Raw genomic sequence first — 19872 nt, forward strand, 5'->3', positions numbered from 1 at the left:
ATAACATTAAACTGAAAATTCTCAAAAACGTGGAAAAGGCCAAAACATTGCCTAATTCGATGATATTTTGTTTAAATCACATAAAGGAAAAGGGGATGATAAACGTCAAAATATTGCTAAATTTGATGATTTTTAGTGCAAAACAAAATGCAAGAAAACTTGCTTAAAATGCAAAATTATGCGAAATTCTGATATTTGAAGGGCATATCACATATCGTGAGAAAACATTTAGTACTATCGAAATATTGGTAAAAACGAATATATTTACGTAAAATCACATTCCATGAAAAATGTAAAGAAAGTCACTATTTTACCAAATTTGAGGATTTTAACTTCAAATCATAAAGCGAGGTTTCGTATTATTTATATCCTAGAAAAGACATATGAAATGTTGTTTCCAATACTAATGATTAAAATCAATGTGTTTTCATTAGAAAAAACTAAAATGTTCCAGATTTTCCGTTTCTATTATTGATGGAAGATGTACACGTAAAACCTCTCTAATCTGGCTGAAACGTCGAAATATGCAATAAAAACAGAACTTCTCACCTTTTCAATATCTTACTCAGTATTTTAACAAGAAACAAAATACATTATTGAAAATGAAGTAATTAAGGTTAATTTCTTATCAATTATATGTTTGTATCATTTTTATCGTATATATAATGAATTAATAACAATAAACTGAAAATTCGTTAAATCGTGGAAAAACGGCAAAACATTGCCAAATTCGATGATATTTAGTACAAACGAAAATGCAAGAAAACTTGCTTAAAAATGCAAAATTATGCGAAATTCTGAGATTTGAAGGCCAAATCACATATCGTGAGAAAACATAGAATAGTATCGAAATATTGGTAAAAACGAATATATTTACGTAAAATCACACTACGTGAAAAACGTGAAAAAAGTCACTATATTACCAAATATGATGATTTTAACTTCAAATCATAATCGAGGTTTTGTATTATTTAGATCCTAGAAAAGACATATGAAAATGTTGTTTCAAATAAAAATGATAAAAATCAATGTGTTTTCTTTAAAACTAACTAAAATATTCCTGATTTTCCGTTTATATTAACGATGGAAGATGTTCCCGTAAAATCGCTCTATTCCGGCTGAAACGTCGATATATGCAATAGAGACAGAACTTCTCACCTTTTTAATATCTTACTCAGTAGTTTAACGAGAAACAAAATACTTGTTTGAAAATGAAGTATTTAAAGTTAATTTCTAATCAATTATGTGTTTGCATCATTTTTATCGTATATATAATGAATTAATAACATTAAACTGAAAATTCACAAAAAACGTGAAAAAACGGAAAAACATTGCCTAATTCGATGATATTTTGCTTATATCACATAAAGGAAAAGGGGATGATAAACGTCAAAATATTGCTAAATTCAATGATTTTTAGTACGAAACAAAATGCAAGAAAACTTACTTAAAATGCAATATTATGCGAAATTCTGAGATTTGAAGGGCATATCACATATCGTTAGAAAACATGAAGTATTGGTAAAAACATTAAATGTTTTCACCACACAAATCAATGTGAAAAACACAAACTAATGTGTTTTCATTAGAATTAACTAAAATGTTCCTGATTTTCCGTTTATATTACCGATTGAAGATGTACACGTAAAACCGCTCTAATCCAGCTGAAACGTCGATAAATGCAATAAAAACAGAACTCCCGTTTTCAATACCTTACTCAGCATTTTAACGAGAAATAAATAGTTGATTGAAAATGAAGTATTTAAGGTTAATTTCTAATCAATTATGTTTTTACACAATTTTTATTGTATATGTAATGATTTAATAACATTAAACTGAAAATTCTCAAAAACGTGGAAAAGGGCAAAACATTGCCTAATTCGATGATATTTTGTTTAAATCACATAAAGGAAAAGGGGATGATAAACGTCAAAATATTGCTAAATTTGATGATTTTTAGTACGAATCAAAATGCAAGAAAACTTGCTTAAAATGCAATATTATGCGAAATTCTGATATTTGAAAGGCATATCACATATCGAGAGAAAACATTTAGTAGTATCGAAATATTGGTAAAAACGAATATATTTACGTAAAATCACATTCCATGAAAAACGGGAAAAAATTCACTATATTACCAAATTTGAGGATTTTAGCTTCAAGTCATAAAGCGAGGTTTCGTATTATTTAGATCCAAGAAAAGACATGAAAATGTTGTTTCCAATACTAATGATAAAAATCAATGTGTTTTCATTAGAAATAACTAAAATGTTCCTGATTTTTAGTTTATATTATTGATGGAAGATATACACGTAAAACCGCTCTAATCCGGCAGAAACGTCGAAATATGCAATAAAAACAGAACTTCTCACTTTTCAATATCTTACTCAGTATTTTAACAAGAAACAAAATACATTATTGAAAATGAAGTAATTAAGGTTAATTTCTTATCAATTATGTGTTTGTGTCATTTTTATCGTATATACAGTGAATAAATAACAATAAACTGAAAATTCCCAAAACCGTGGAAAAACGGCAAAACATTGCCAAATTTGATGATATTTAGTACAAACGAAAATGCAAGAAAACTTGCATAAAAATGCAAAATTATGCGAAATTTTGAGATTTGAAGGCCAAATCACATATCGTGAGAAAACATAGAATAGTATCGAAATATTGGTTAAGCGAATATATTTACGTAAAATCACACTACGTGAAAAACGTGAAAAAATTCACTATATTACCAAATATGATGATTTTAACTTCAAATCATAAACGAGGTTTTGTATTATTTAGATCCTAGAAAAGACAAATGAAAACGTTGTTTCCAATACTAATGATAAAAATCTATGTGTTTTCTTTAGAATTAACTAAAATGTTCCTGATTTTCCGTTTATATGAACGAAGGAAGATGTACCCGTAAAACCACTCTATTCCGGCTGAAACATCGATATATGCAATAAAAACTGAACTTCTCAACTTTTCAATATCTTACTCAGTATTTTAACAAGAAACAAAATACTTTATTGAAAATAAAGTTTTTAAGGATTAATTTCAAATCAATAATGTGTCTGCATCATTTTTATCGTATATATAATAATTAATATCAATAAACTGAAAATTCACAAAAACGTGAAAAAACGGCAAAATATTGCCTAATTCGATTATATTTTATTTATATCACATAAGGGGAAAAGGGAATGATAAACGTCAAAATATTGCTAAATTCGATGAATTTTAGTAGGAAACAAAATGCAAGAAAACTTCCTTAATATGCAATATTATGCGAAATTCTGAGATTTGAAGGGCAAAGGGCAAATCACATATCGCGAGAAAACATTTAGTAGTATCGAAATATTGGTAAAAACGAATATATTTACGTAAAATCACATTCAATGAAAAACGTGAAAAAGTCACTATTATACCAAATTTGAGGATTTTAACTTCATATCATAAAGCGAGGTTTCGTATTATTTAGATCTTAGAAAAGACACATGAAAATGTTGTTTCCAATACAAATTACAAAAATCAATGTGTTTTCTTTAGAATTAACTAAAATGTTCCTGATTTTCCGATTATATTAACGATGGAAGATGTTCCCGTAAAACCGCTCTATTCCGGCTGAAACGTCGATATATGCAATAAAAACAGAACTTCTCACCTTTTCAATATCATACTCAGTATTTTAACAAGAAACAAAATACTTTATTGAAAATGAAGTAGTTAAGGTTAATTTCAAATCAATTATGTGTTTGCATCATTATTATCGTATATATATATATATATATATATATAATGAAATATTAACAATTAATTGAAAATTCCCAAAAACGTGGAAAAACTGCAAAACATTGGCAAATTCGATGATATTTTGTTTATATCACATAAAGGAAAAGGGGATGATAAACTTAAAAATATTGCTAAATTCGATGATATTTAGTACGAAACAAAATGCAAGAAAACTTGCTTAAAATGCAATATTATGCGAAATTCTGATATTTGAAGGGCATATCACAAATCGAGAGAAAACATTTAGTAGTATCGAAATATTGGTAAAAACGAATATATTTACGTAAAATCACATTCCATGAAAAACGGGAAAAAATTCACTATATTACCAAATTTGAGGATTTTAACTTCAAATCATAAAGCGAGGTTTCGTATTATTTAGATCCAAGAAAAGACATGAAAATGTTGTTTCCAATACTAATGATAAAAATCAATGTGTTTTCATTAGAAATAACTAAAATGTTCCTGATTTTTAGTTTATATTATTGATGGAAGATATACACGTAAAACCGCTCTAATCCGGCAGAAACGTCGAAATATGCAATAAAGACAGAACTTCTCACCTTTTCAATATCTTACTCAGTATTTTAACAAGAAACAAAATACATTATTGAAAATGAAGTAATTAAGGTTAATTTCTTATCAATTATGTGTTTGTGTCATTTTTTTCGTATATACAGTGAATAAATAACAATAAACTGAAAATTCCCAAAACCGTGGAAAAACGGCAAAACATTGCCAAATTCGATAATATTTAGTACAAACGAAAATGCAAGAAAACTTGTTTAAAAATGCAAAATTATGCGAAATTCTGAGTCTTGAAGGCCAAATCACATATGGTGAGAAAACATAGAATAGTATCGAAATATTGGTAAAACGAATATATTTACGTAAAATCACATTCCATGAAAAACGTGAAAAAATTCACTATATTACCAAATTTGAGGATTTTAACTTCAAATCATAAAGCGAGGTTTCGTATTATTTAGATCCTAGAAAATACATGAAAATGTTGTTTCCAATACTAATGATAAAAATCAATGTGTTTTCATTAGAAATAACTAAAATGTTCCTGATTTTTAGTTTATATTATTGATGGAAGATATACACGTAAAACCGCTCTAATCCGGCAGAAACGTCGAAATATGCAATAAAAACAGAACTTCTCACCTTTTCAATATCTTACTCAGTATTTTAACAAGAAACAAAATACATTATTGAAAATGAAGTAATTAAGGTTAATTTCTTATCAATTATGTGTTTGTGTCATTTTTATCGTATATACAGTGAATAAATAACAATAAACTGAAAATTCCCAAAACCGTGGAAAAACGGCAAAACAGCAAAATTCGATGATATTTAGTACAAACGAAAATGCAAGAAAACTTGCTTAAAAATGCAAAATTATGCGAAATTCTGATATTTGAAGGCCAAATCACATAACGTGAGAAAACATAGAATAGTATCGAAATATTGGTTAAACGAATATATTTACGAAAAATCACACTACGTGAAAAACGTGAAAAAATTCACTATATTACCAAATATGATGATTTTAACTTCAAATCATAAAGCGAGGTTTTGTATTATTTAGATCCTAGAAAAGACAAATGAAAACGTTGTTTCCAATACTAATGATAAAAATCAATGTGTTTTCTTTAGAATTAACTAAAATGTTCCTAATTTTCCGTTTATATTAACGATGGAAGATGTACCCGTAAAACCACTCTATTCCGGCTGAAACGTCAATATATGAAATAAAAACTGAACTTCTCAACTTTTCAATATCTTACTCAGTATTTTAACAAGAAACAAAATACTTTATTGAAAATAAAGTTTTTAAGGATTAATTTCAAATCAATAATGTGTTTGCATCATTTTTATCGTATATATAATAATTAATATCAATAAACTGAAAATTCACAAAAACGTGAAAAAAACGGCAAAATATTGCCTAATTCGATTATATTTTATTTATATCACATAAGGGGAAAAGGGAATGATAAACGTCAAAATATTGCTAAATTCGATGAATTTTAGTAGGAAATAAAATGCAAGAAAACTTCCTTAATATGCAATATTATGCGAAATTCTGAGATTTAAAGGGCAAAGGGCAAATCACATATCGCGAGAAAACATTTAGTAGTATCGAAATATTGGTAAAAACTAATATATTTGCGTAAAATCACATTCCATCAAAAACGAGAAAAAAGTCACTATTATACCAAATTTGAGGATTTTAACTTCATATCATAAAGCGAGGTTTCGTATTATTTAGATCTTAGAAAAGACATATGAAAATGTTGTTTCAAATAAAAATAATAAAAATCAATGTGTTTTCTTTAGAACTAAGTAAAATATTCCTGATTTTCCGTTTATATTAACGATGGAAGATGTTCCCGTAAAACCGCTCTATTCCGGTTGAAACGCCGATATATGCAAAAGAGACAGAACTTCTCACCTTTTCAATATCTTACTCAGTATTTTAACGAGAAACAAAATACTTGATTGAAAATGAAGTAGTTAAGGTTAATTTCAAATCAATTATGTGTTTGCATCATTATTATCGTATATATATATATATATATAATGAAATATTAACAATTAATTGAAAATTCCCAAAAACGTGGAAAAACTGCAAAACATTGGCAAATTCGATGATATTTTGTTTATAACACATAAAGGAAAAGGGGATGATAAACTTAAAAATATTGCTAAATTCGATGATATTTAGTACGAAACAAAATGCAAGAAAACTTGCTTAAAATGCAATATTATGCGAATTTCTGAGATTTGAAAGGCATATCACGTATCGTGAGAAAATATGAAGTATTGGTGAAAACATTAAATGTTTTCACCAGACAAATCAATGTGAAAAACACAAACCAATGTGTTTTCATTAGAATTAACTAAAATGTTCCTGATTTTCCGTTTATATTACCGATGGAAGATGTACACGTAAAACCGCTCTAATCCGGCTGAAACGTCGATAAATGCAATAAAAACAGAACTCCCGTTTTAAACACCTTACTCAGCATTTTAACGAGAAATAAATAGTGATTGAAAATGAAGTATTTAAGGTTAATTTCTAATCAATTATGTGTTTACACAATTTTTTTCGTATATGTAATGATTTAATAACATTAAACTGAAAATTCTCAAAAACGTGGAAAAGGGCAAAACATTGCCTAATTCGATGATATTTTGTTTAAATCACATAAAGGAAAAGGGGATGATAAACGTCAAAATATTGCTAAATTTGATGATTTTTAGTACGAATCAAAATGCAAGAAAACTTGCTTAAAATGCAATATTATGCGAAATTCTGATATTTGAAGGGCATATCACATATCGAGAGAAAACATTTAGTAGTATCGAAATATTGGTAAAAACGAATATATTTACGTAAAATCACATTCCATGAAAAACGGGAAAAAATTCACTATATTACCAAATTTGAGGATTTTAACTTCAAATCATAAAGCGAGGTTTCGTATTATTTAGATCCAAGAAAAGACATGAAAATGTTGTTTCCAATACTAATGATAAAAATCAATGTGTTTTCATTAGAAATAACTAAAATGTTCCTGATTTTTAGTTTATATTATTGATGGAAGATATACACGTAAAACCGCTCTAATCCGGCAGAAACGTCGAAATATGCAATAAAAACAGAACTTCTCACCTTTTCAATATCTTACTCAGTATTTTAACAAGAAACAAAATACATTATTGAAAATGAAGTAATTAAGGTTAATTTCTTATCAATTATGTGTTTGTCATTTTTATCGTATATACAGTGAATAAATAACAATAAACTGAAAATTCACAAAACCGTGGAAAAACGGCAAAACATTGCCAAATTCGATGATATTTAGTACAAACGAAAATGCAAGAAAACTTGCTTAAAAATGCAAAATTATGCGAAATTCTGATATTTGAAGGCCAAATCACATAACGTGAGAAAACATAGAATAGTATCGAAATATTGGTTAAACGAATATATTTACGAAAAATCACACTACGTGAAAAACGTGAAAAAATTCACTATATTACCAAATATGATGATTTTAACTTCAAATCATAAAGCGAGGTTTTGTATTATTTAGATCCTAGAAAAGACAAATGAAAACGTTGTTTCCAATACTAATGATAAAAATCAATGTGTTTTCTTTAGAATTAACTAAAATGTTCCTAATTTTCCGTTTATATTAACGATGGAAGATGTACCCGTAAAACCACTCTATTCCGGCTGAAACGTCGATATATGTAATAAAAACTGAACTTCTCAACTTTTCAATATCTTACTCAGTATTTTAACAAGAAACAAAATACTTTATTGAAAATAAAGTTTTTAAGGATTAATTTCAAATCAATAATGTGTTTGCATCATTTTTATCGTATATATAATAATTAATATCAATAAACTGAAAATTCACAAAAACGTGAAAAAAACGGCAAAATATTGCCTAATTCGATTATATTTTATTTATATCACATAAGGGGAAAAGGGAATGATAAACGTCAAAATATTGCTAAATTCGATGAATTTTAGTAGGAAATAAAATGCAAGAAAACTTCCTTAATATGCAATATTATGCGAAATTCTGAGATTTAAAGGGCAAAGGGCAAATCACATATCGCGAGAAAACATTTAGTAGTATCGAAATATTGGTAAAAACTAATATATTTGCGTAAAATCACATTCCATCAAAAACGAGAAAAAAGTCACTATTATACCAAATTTGAGGATTTTAACTTCATATCATAAAGCGAGGTTTCGTATTATTTAGATCTTAGAAAAGACATATGAAAATGTTGTTTCAAATAAAAATGATAAAAATCAATGTGTTTTCTTCAGAACTAAGTAAAATATTCCTGATTTTCCGTTTATATTAACGATGGAAGATGTTCCCGTAAAACCGCTCTATTCCGGTTGAAACGCCGATATATGCAAAAGAGACAGAACTTCTCACCCTTTCAATATCTTACTCAGTATTTTAACGAGAAACAAAATACTTGATTGAAAATGAAGTATTTAAAATTAATTTATAATCAATTATGTGTTTGCATCATTTTTATCGTATATATAATGAATTATTAAAAATAAACTGAAAATTCACAAAAACGTGAAAAAAAGGCAAAACATTGCCTAATTCGATGAAATTTTGTTTATATCACATAAAGGAAAAGGGGATGATAAACGTCAAAATATTGCTAAATTCGATGATATTTAGTACGAAACAAAATGCAAGAAAACTTGATTAAAATGCAATATTATGCGAAATTCTGAGATTTGAAGGGCATTTCACATATCGTGAGAAAACATGAAGTATTGGTAAAAACATTAAATGTTTTCACCACACAAATCAATGAGAAAAACACAAACCAATGTGTTTTCATTAGAATTAACTAAAATGTTCCTGATTTTCCGTTTATATTACCGATGGAAGATGTATACGTAAAACCGCTCTAATCCGGCTGAAACGTCGATAAAGGCAATAAAAACAGAACTCCCGTTTTCAATACCTTACTCAGCATTTTACCGAGAAATAAATAGTTGATTGAAAATGAAGTATTTAAGGTTAATTTCTAATCAATTATGTGTTTACATAATTTTTATCGTATATGTAATGATTTAATAACATTAAACTGAAAATTCTCAAAAACGTGGAAAAGGGCAAAACATTGCCTAATTCGATGATATTTTGTTTAAATCACATAAAGGAAAAGGGGATGATAAACGTCAAAATATTGCTAAGTTTGATGATTTTTAGTACGAATTAAAATGCAAGAAAACTTGCTTAAAATGCAATATTTGCGAAATTCTGATATTTGAAGGGCATATCACATATCGTGAGAAAACATTTAGTAGTATCGAAATATTGGTAAAACGAATATATTTACGGAAAATCACATTCCATGAAAAACGTGAAAAAATTCACTATATTACCAAATTTGAGGATTTTAACTTCAAATCATAAAGCGAGGTTTCGTATTATTTAGATCCTAGAAAAGACATGAAAATGTTGTTTCCATTACTAATGATAAAAATCAATGTGTTTTCATTAGAAATAACTAAAATGTTCCTGATTTTTAGTTTATATTATTGATGGAAGATATACACGTAAAACCGCTCTAATCCGGCAGAAACGTCGAAATATGCAATAAAAACAGAACTTCTCACCTTTTCAATATCTTACTCAGTATTTTAACAAGAAACAAAATACATTATTGAAAATGAAGTAATTAAGGTTAATTTCTTATCAATTATGTGTTTGTGTCATTTTTATCGTATATACAGTGAATAAATAACAAAAAACTGAAAATTCCCAAAACCGTGGAAAAACGGCAAAACATTGCCAAATTCGATGATATTTAGTACAAACGAAAATGCAAGAAAACTTGCTTAAAAATGCAAAATTATGCGAAATTTTGAGATTTGAAGGCCAAATCACATATCGTGAGAAAACACAGAATAGTATCGAAATATTGGTTAAGCGAATATATTTACGTAAAATCACACTACGTGAAAAACGTGAAAAAATTCACTATATTACCAAATATGATGATTTTAACTTCAAATCATAAAGCGAGGTTTTGTATTATTTAGATCCTAGAAAAGACAAATGAAAACGTTGTTTCCAATACTAATGATAAAAATCAATGTGTTTTCTTTAGAATTAACTAAAATGTTCCTGATTTTCCGTTTATATGAACGAAGGAAGATGTACCTGTAAAACCACTCAATTCCGGCTGAAACGTCGATATATGAAATAAAAACTGAACTTCTCAAATTTTCAATATCTTACTCAGTATTTCAAAAAGAAACAAAATACTTTATTGAAAATAAAGTTTTTAAGGATTAATTTCAAATCAATAATGTGTTTGCATCATTTTTATCGTATATATAATAATTAATATCAATAAACTGAAAATTCACAAAAACGTGAAAAAACGGCAAAATATTGCCTAATTCGATTATATTTTATTTATATCACATAAGGGGAAAAGGGAATGATAAACGTCAAAATATTGCTAAATTCAATGAATTTTAGTAGGAAACAAAATGCAAGAAAACTTCCTTAAAATGCAATATTATGTGAAATTCTGAGATTTGAAGGGCAATGGGCAAATTATATATCGCGAGAAAACATTTAGTAGTATCGAAATATTGGTAAAAACGAATATATTTACGTAAAATCACATTCAATGAAAAACGTGAAAAAAGTCACTATTATACCAAATTTGAGGATTTTAAGTTCATATCATAAAGCGAGGTTTCGTATTATTTAGATCTTAGAAAAGACACATGAAAATGTTGTTTCCAATACAAATTACAAAAATCAATGTGTTTTCTTTAGAATTAACTAAAATGTTCCTGATTTTCCGTTTATATTAACGATGGAAGATGTTCCCGTAAAACCGCTCTATTCCGGCTTAAACGTCGATATATGCAATAAAAACAGAACTTCTCACCTTTTCAATATCATACTCAGTATTTTAACAAGAAACAAAATACTTTATTGAAAATGAAGTAGTTAAGGTTAATTTCAAATCAATTATGTGTTTGCATCATTATTATCGTATATATATATATAATGAAATATTAACAATTAATTGAAAATTCCCAAAAACGTGGAAAAACTGCAAAACATTGGCAAATTCGATGATATTTTGTTTATATCACATAAAGGAAAAGGGGATGATAAACTTAAAAATATTGCTAAATTCGATGATATTTAGTACGAAACAAAATGCAAGAAAACTTGCTTAAAATGCAATATTATGCGAATTTCTGAGATTTGAAGGGCATATCACATATCGTGAGAAAAAAAGAAGTATTGGTGAAAACATTAAATGTTTTCACCACACAAATCAATGTGAAAAACACAAACCAATGTGTTTTCATTAGAATTAACTAAAATGTTCCTGATTTTCCGTTTATATTACCAATGGAAGATGTACACGTAAAACCGCTCTAATCCGGCTGAAACGTCGATAAATGCAATAAAAACAGAACTCCCGTTTTCAATACCTTACTCAGCATTTTAACGAGAAATAAATAGTTGATTGAAAATGAAGTATTTAAGGTTAATTTCTAATCAATTATGTGTTTACACAATTTTTATCGTATATGTAATGATTTAATAACATTAAACTGAAAATTCTCAAAAACGTGGAAAAGGGCAAAACATTGCCTAATTCGATGATATTTTGTTTAAATCACATAAAGGAAAAGGGGATGATAAACGTCAAAATATTGCTAAATTTGATGATTTTTAGTACGAATCAAAATGCAAGAAAACTTGCTTAAAATGCAATATTATGCGAAATTCTGATATTTGAAAGGCATATCACATATCGAGAGAAAACATTTAGTAGTATCGAAATATTGGTAAAAACGAATATATTTACGTAAAATCACATTCCATGAAAAACGGGAAAAAATTCACTATATTACCAAATTTGAGGATTTTAGCTTCAAGTCATAAAGCGAGGTTTCGTATTATTTAGATCCAAGAAAAGACATGAAAATGTTGTTTCCAATACTAATGATAAAAATCAATGTGTTTTCATTAGAAATAACTAAAATGTTCCTGATTTTTAGTTTATATTATTGATGGAAGATATACACGTAAAACCGCTCTAATCCGGCAGAAACGTCGAAATATGCAATAAAAACAGAACTTCTCACTTTTCAATATCTTACTCAGTATTTTAACAAGAAACAAAATACATTATTGAAAATGAAGTAATTAAGGTTAATTTCTTATCAATTATGTGTTTGTGTCATTTTTATCGTATATACAGTGAATAAATAACAATAAACTGAAAATTCCCAAAACCGTGGAAAAACGGCAAAACATTGCCAAATTTGATGATATTTAGTACAAACGAAAATGCAAGAAAACTTGCATAAAAATGCAAAATTATGCGAAATTTTGAGATTTGAAGGCCAAATCACATATCGTGAGAAAACATAGAATAGTATCGAAATATTGGTTAAGCGAATATATTTACGTAAAATCACACTACGTGAAAAACGTGAAAAAATTCACTATATTACCAAATATGATGATTTTAACTTCAAATCATAAACGAGGTTTTGTATTATTTAGATCCTAGAAAAGACAAATGAAAACGTTGTTTCCAATACTAATGATAAAAATCTATGTGTTTTCTTTAGAATTAACTAAAATGTTCCTGATTTTCCGTTTATATGAACGAAGGAAGATGTACCCGTAAAACCACTCTATTCCGGCTGAAACATCGATATATGCAATAAAAACTGAACTTCTCAACTTTTCAATATCTTACTCAGTATTTTAACAAGAAACAAAATACTTTATTGAAAATAAAGTTTTTAAGGATTAATTTCAAATCAATAATGTGTCTGCATCATTTTTATCGTATATATAATAATTAATATCAATAAACTGAAAATTCACAAAAACGTGAAAAAACGGCAAAATATTGCCTAATTCGATTATATTTTATTTATATCACATAAGGGGAAAAGGGAATGATAAACGTCAAAATATTGCTAAATTCGATGAATTTTAGTAGGAAACAAAATGCAAGAAAACTTCCTTAATATGCAATATTATGCGAAATTCTGAGATTTGAAGGGCAAAGGGCAAATCACATATCGCGAGAAAACATTTAGTAGTATCGAAATATTGGTAAAAACGAATATATTTACGTAAAATCACATTCAATGAAAAACGTGAAAAAGTCACTATTATACCAAATTTGAGGATTTTAACTTCATATCATAAAGCGAGGTTTCGTATTATTTAGATCTTAGAAAAGACACATGAAAATGTTGTTTCCAATACAAATTACAAAAATCAATGTGTTTTCTTTAGAATTAACTAAAATGTTCCTGATTTTCCGATTATATTAACGATGGAAGATGTTCCCGTAAAACCGCTCTATTCCGGCTGAAACGTCGATATATGCAATAAAAACAGAACTTCTCACCTTTTCAATATCATACTCAGTATTTTAACAAGAAACAAAATACTTTATTGAAAATGAAGTAGTTAAGGTTAATTTCAAATCAATTATGTGTTTGCATCATTATTATCGTATATATATATATATATATATATATATATAATGAAATATTAACAATTAATTGAAAATTCCCAAAAACGTGGAAAAACTGCAAAACATTGGCAAATTCGATGATATTTTGTTTATATCACATAAAGGAAAAGGGGATGATAAACTTAAAAATATTGCTAAATTCGATGATATTTAGTACGAAACAAAATGCAAGAAAACTTGCTTAAAATGCAATATTATGCGAAATTCTGATATTTGAAGGGCATATCACAAATCGAGAGAAAACATTTAGTAGTATCGAAATATTGGTAAAAACGAATATATTTACGTAAAATCACATTCCATGAAAAACGGGAAAAAATTCACTATATTACCAAATTTGAGGATTTTAACTTCAAATCATAAAGCGAGGTTTCGTATTATTTAGATCCAAGAAAAGACATGAAAATGTTGTTTCCAATACTAATGATAAAAATCAATGTGTTTTCATTAGAAATAACTAAAATGTTCCTGATTTTTAGTTTATATTATTGATGGAAGATATACACGTAAAACCGCTCTAATCCGGCAGAAACGTCGAAATATGCAATAAAGACAGAACTTCTCACCTTTTCAATATCTTACTCAGTATTTTAACAAGAAACAAAATACATTATTGAAAATGAAGTAATTAAGGTTAATTTCTTATCAATTATGTGTTTGTGTCATTTTTTTCGTATATACAGTGAATAAATAACAATAAACTGAAAATTCCCAAAACCGTGGAAAAACGGCAAAACATTGCCAAATTCGATAATATTTAGTACAAACGAAAATGCAAGAAAACTTGTTTAAAAATGCAAAATTATGCGAAATTCTGAGTCTTGAAGGCCAAATCACATATGGTGAGAAAACATAGAATAGTATCGAAATATTGGTAAAACGAATATATTTACGTAAAATCACATTCCATGAAAAACGTGAAAAAATTCACTATATTACCAAATTTGAGGATTTTAACTTCAAATCATAAAGCGAGGTTTCGTATTATTTAGATCCTAGAAAATACATGAAAATGTTGTTTCCAATACTAATGATAAAAATCAATGTGTTTTCATTAGAAATAACTAAAATGTTCCTGATTTTTAGTTTATATTATTGATGGAAGATATACACGTAAAACCGCTCTAATCCGGCAGAAACGTCGAAATATGCAATAAAAACAGAACTTCTCACCTTTTCAATATCTTACTCAGTATTTTAACAAGAAACAAAATACATTATTGAAAATGAAGTAATTAAGGTTAATTTCTTATCAATTATGTGTTTGTGTCATTTTTATCGTATATACAGTGAATAAATAACAATAAACTGAAAATTCCCAAAACCGTGGAAAAACGGCAAAACAGCAAAATTCGATGATATTTAGTACAAACGAAAATGCAAGAAAACTTGCTTAAAAATGCAAAATTATGCGAAATTCTGATATTTGAAGGCCAAATCACATAACGTGAGAAAACATAGAATAGTATCGAAATATTGGTTAAACGAATATATTTACGAAAAATCACACTACGTGAAAAACGTGAAAAAATTCACTATATTACCAAATATGATGATTTTAACTTCAAATCATAAAGCGAGGTTTTGTATTATTTAGATCCTAGAAAAGACAAATGAAAACGTTGTTTCCAATACTAATGATAAAAATCAATGTGTTTTCTTTAGAATTAACTAAAATGTTCCTAATTTTCCGTTTATATTAACGATGGAAGATGTACCCGTAAAACCACTCTATTCCGGCTGAAACGTCGATATATGAAATAAAAACTGAACTTCTCAACTTTTCAATATCTTACTCAGTATTTTAACAAGAAACAAAATACTTTATTGAAAATAAAGTTTTTAAGGATTAATTTCAAATCAATAATGTGTTTGCATCATTTTTATCGTATATATAATAATTAATATCAATAAACTGAAAATTCACAAAAACGTGAAAAAAACGGCAAAATATTGCCTAATTCGATTATATTTTATTTATATCACATAAGGGGAAAAGGGAATGATAAACGTCAAAATATTGCTAAATTCGATGAATTTTAGTAGGAAATAAAATGCAAGAAAACTTCCTTAATATGCAATATTATGCGAAATTCTGAGATTTAAAGGGCAAAGGGCAAATCACATATCGCGAGAAAACATTTAGTAGTATCGAAATATTGGTAAAAACTAATATATTTGCGTAAAATCACATTCCATCAAAAACGAGAAAAAAGTCACTATTATACCAAATTTGAGGATTTTAACTTCATATCATAAAGCGAGGTTTCGTATTATTTAGATCTTAGAAAAGACATATGAAAATGTTGTTTCAAATAAAAATGATAAAAATCAATGTGTTTTCTTTAGAACTAAGTAAAATATTCCTGATTTTCCGTTTATATTAACGATGGAAGATGTTCCCGTAAAACCGCTCTATTCCGGTTGAAACGCCGATATATGCAAAAGAGACAGAACTTCTCACCTTTTCAATATCTTACTCAGTATTTTAACGAGAAACAAAATACTTGATTGAAAATGAAGTAGTTAAGGTTAATTTCAAATCAATTATGTGTTTGCATCATTATTATCGTATATATATATATATATATAATGAAATATTAACAATTAATTGAAAATTCCCCAAAACGTGGAAAAACTGCAAAACATTGGCAAATTCGATGATATTTTGTTTATAACACATAAAGGAAAAGGGGATGATAAACTTAAAAATATTGCTAAATTCGATGATATTTAGTACGAAACAAAATGCAAGAAAACTTGCTTAAAATGCAATATTATGCGAATTTCTGAGATTTGAAAGGCATATCACGTATCGTGAGAAAATATGAAGTATTGGTGAAAACATTAAATGTTTTCACCAGACAAATCAATGTGAAAAACACAAACCAATGTGTTTTCATTAGAATTAACTAAAATGTTCCTGATTTTCCGTTTATATTACCGATGGAAGATGTACACGTAAAACCGCTCTAATCCGGCTGAAACGTCGATAAATGCAATAAAAACAGAACTCCCGTTTTAAACACCTTACTCAGCATTTTAACGAGAAATAAATAGTGATTGAAAATGAAGTATTTAAGGTTAATTTCTAATCAATTATGTGTTTACACAATTTTTTTCGTATATGTAATGATTTAATAACATTAAACTGAAAATTCTCAAAAACGTGGAAAAGGGCAAAACATTGCCTAATTCGATGATATTTTGTTTAAATCACATAAAGGAAAAGGGGATGATAAGCGTCAAAATATTGCTAAATTTGATGATTTTTAGTACGAATCAAAATGCAAGAAAACTTGCTTAAAATGCAATATTATGCGAAATTCTGATATTTGAAGGGCATATCACATATCGAGAGAAAACATTTAGTAGTATCGAAATATTGGTAAAAACGAATATATTTACGTAAAATCACATTCCATGAAAAACGGGAAAAAATTCACTATATTACCAAATTTGAGGATTTTAACTTCAAATCATAAAGCGAGGTTTCGTATTATTTAGATCCAAGAAAAGACATGAAAATGTTGTTTCCAATACTAATGATAAAAATCAATGTGTTTTCATTAGAAATAACTAAAATGTTCCTGATTTTTAGTTTATATTATTGATGGAAGATATACACGTAAAACCGCTCTAATCCGGCAGAAACGTCGAAATATGCAATAAAAACAGAACTTCTCACCTTTTCAATATCTTACTCAGTATTTTAACAAGAAACAAAATACATTATTGAAAATGAAGTAATTAAGGTTAATTTCTTATCAATTATGTGTTTGTCATTTTTATCGTATATACAGTGAATAAATAACAATAAACTGAAAATTCACAAAACCGTGGAAAAACGGCAAAACATTGCCAAATTCGATGATATTTAGTACAAACGAAAATGCAAGAAAACTTGCTTAAAAATGCAAAATTATGCGAAATTCTGATATTTGAAGGCCAAATCACATAACGTGAGAAAACATAGAATAGTATCGAAATATTGGTTAAACGAATATATTTACGAAAAATCACACTACGTGAAAAACGTGAAAAAATTCACTATATTACCAAATATGATGATTTTAACTTCAAATCATAAAGCGAGGTTTTGTATTATTTAGATCCTAGAAAAGACAAATGAAAACGTTGTTTCCAATACTAATGATAAAAATCAATGTGTTTTCTTTAGAATTAACTAAAATGTTCCTAATTTTCCGTTTATATTAACGATGGAAGATGTACCCGTAAAACCACTCTATTCCGGCTGAAACGTCGATATATGTAATAAAAACTGAACTTCTCAACTTTTCAATATCTTACTCAGTATTTTAACAAGAAACAAAATACTTTATTGAAAATAAAGTTTTTAAGGATTAATTTCAAATCAATAATGTGTTTGCATCATTTTTATCGTATATATAATAATTAATATCAATAAACTGAAAATTCACAAAAACGTGAAAAAAACGGCAAAATATTGCCTAATTCGATTATATTTTATTTATATCACATAAGGGGAAAAGGGAATGATAAACGTCAAAATATTGCTAAATTCGATGAATTTTAGTAGGAAATAAAATGCAAGAAAACTTCCTTAATATGCAATATTATGCGAAATTCTGAGATTTAAAGGGCAAAGGGCAAATCACATATCGCGAGAAAACATTTAGTAGTATCGAAATATTGGTAAAAACTAATATATTTGCGTAAAATCACATTCCATCAAAAACGAGAAAAAAGTCACTATTATACCAAATTTGAGGATTTTAACTTCATATCATAAAGCGAGGTTTCGTATTATTTAGATCTTAGAAAAGACATATGAAAATGTTGTTTCAAATAAAAATGATAAAAATCAATGTGTTTTCTTCAGAACTAAGTAAAATATTCCTGATTTTCCGTTTATATTAACGATGGAAGATGTTCCCGTAAAACCGCTCTATTCCGGTTGAAACGCCGATATATGCAAAAGAGACAGAACTTCTCACCCTTTCAATATCTTACTCAGTATTTTAACGAGAAACAAAATACTTGATTGAAAATGAAGTATTTAAAATTAATTTATAATCAATTATGTGTTTGCATCATTTTTATCGTATATATAATGAATTATTAAAAATAAACTGAAAATTCACAAAAACGTGAAAAAAAGGCAAAACATTGCCTAATTCGATGAAATTTTGTTTATATCACATAAAGGAAAAGGGGATGATAAACGTCAAAATATTGCTAAATTCGATGATATTTAGTACGAAACAAAATGCAAGAAAACTTGATTAAAATGCAATATTATGCGAAATTCTGAGATTTGAAGGGCATTTCACATATCGTGAGAAAACATGAAGTATTGGTAAAAACATTAAATGTTTTCACCACACAAATCAATGAGAAAAACACAAACCAATGTGTTTTCATTAGAATTAACTAAAATGTTCCTGATTTTCCGTTTATATTACCGATGGAAGATGTATACGTAAAACCGCTCTAATCCGGCTGAAACGTCGATAAAGGCAATAAAAACAGAACTCCCGTTTTCAATACCTTACTCAGCATTTTACCGAGAAATAAATAGTTGATTGAAAATGAAGTATTTAAGGTTAATTTCTAATCAATTATGTGTTTACATAATTTTTATCGTATATGTAATGATTTAATAACATTAAACTGAAAATTCTCAAAAACGTGGAAAAGGGCAAAACATTGCCTAATTCGATGATATTTTGTTTAAATCACATAAAGGAAAAGGGGATGATAAACGTCAAAATATTGCTAAGTTTGATGATTTTTAGTACGAATTAAAATGCAAGAAAACTTGCTTAAAATGCAATATTTGCGAAATTCTGATATTTGAAGGGCATATCACATATCGTGAGAAAACATTTAGTAGTATCGAAATATTGGTAAAACGAATATATTTACGGAAAATCACATTCCATGAAAAACGTGAAAAAATTCACTATATTACCAAATTTGAGG

This window comes from Procambarus clarkii, chromosome 16 (assembly GCF_040958095.1).
Source record: "Procambarus clarkii isolate CNS0578487 chromosome 16, FALCON_Pclarkii_2.0, whole genome shotgun sequence".
Classification (NCBI taxonomy): domain Eukaryota; kingdom Metazoa; phylum Arthropoda; class Malacostraca; order Decapoda; family Cambaridae; genus Procambarus; species Procambarus clarkii.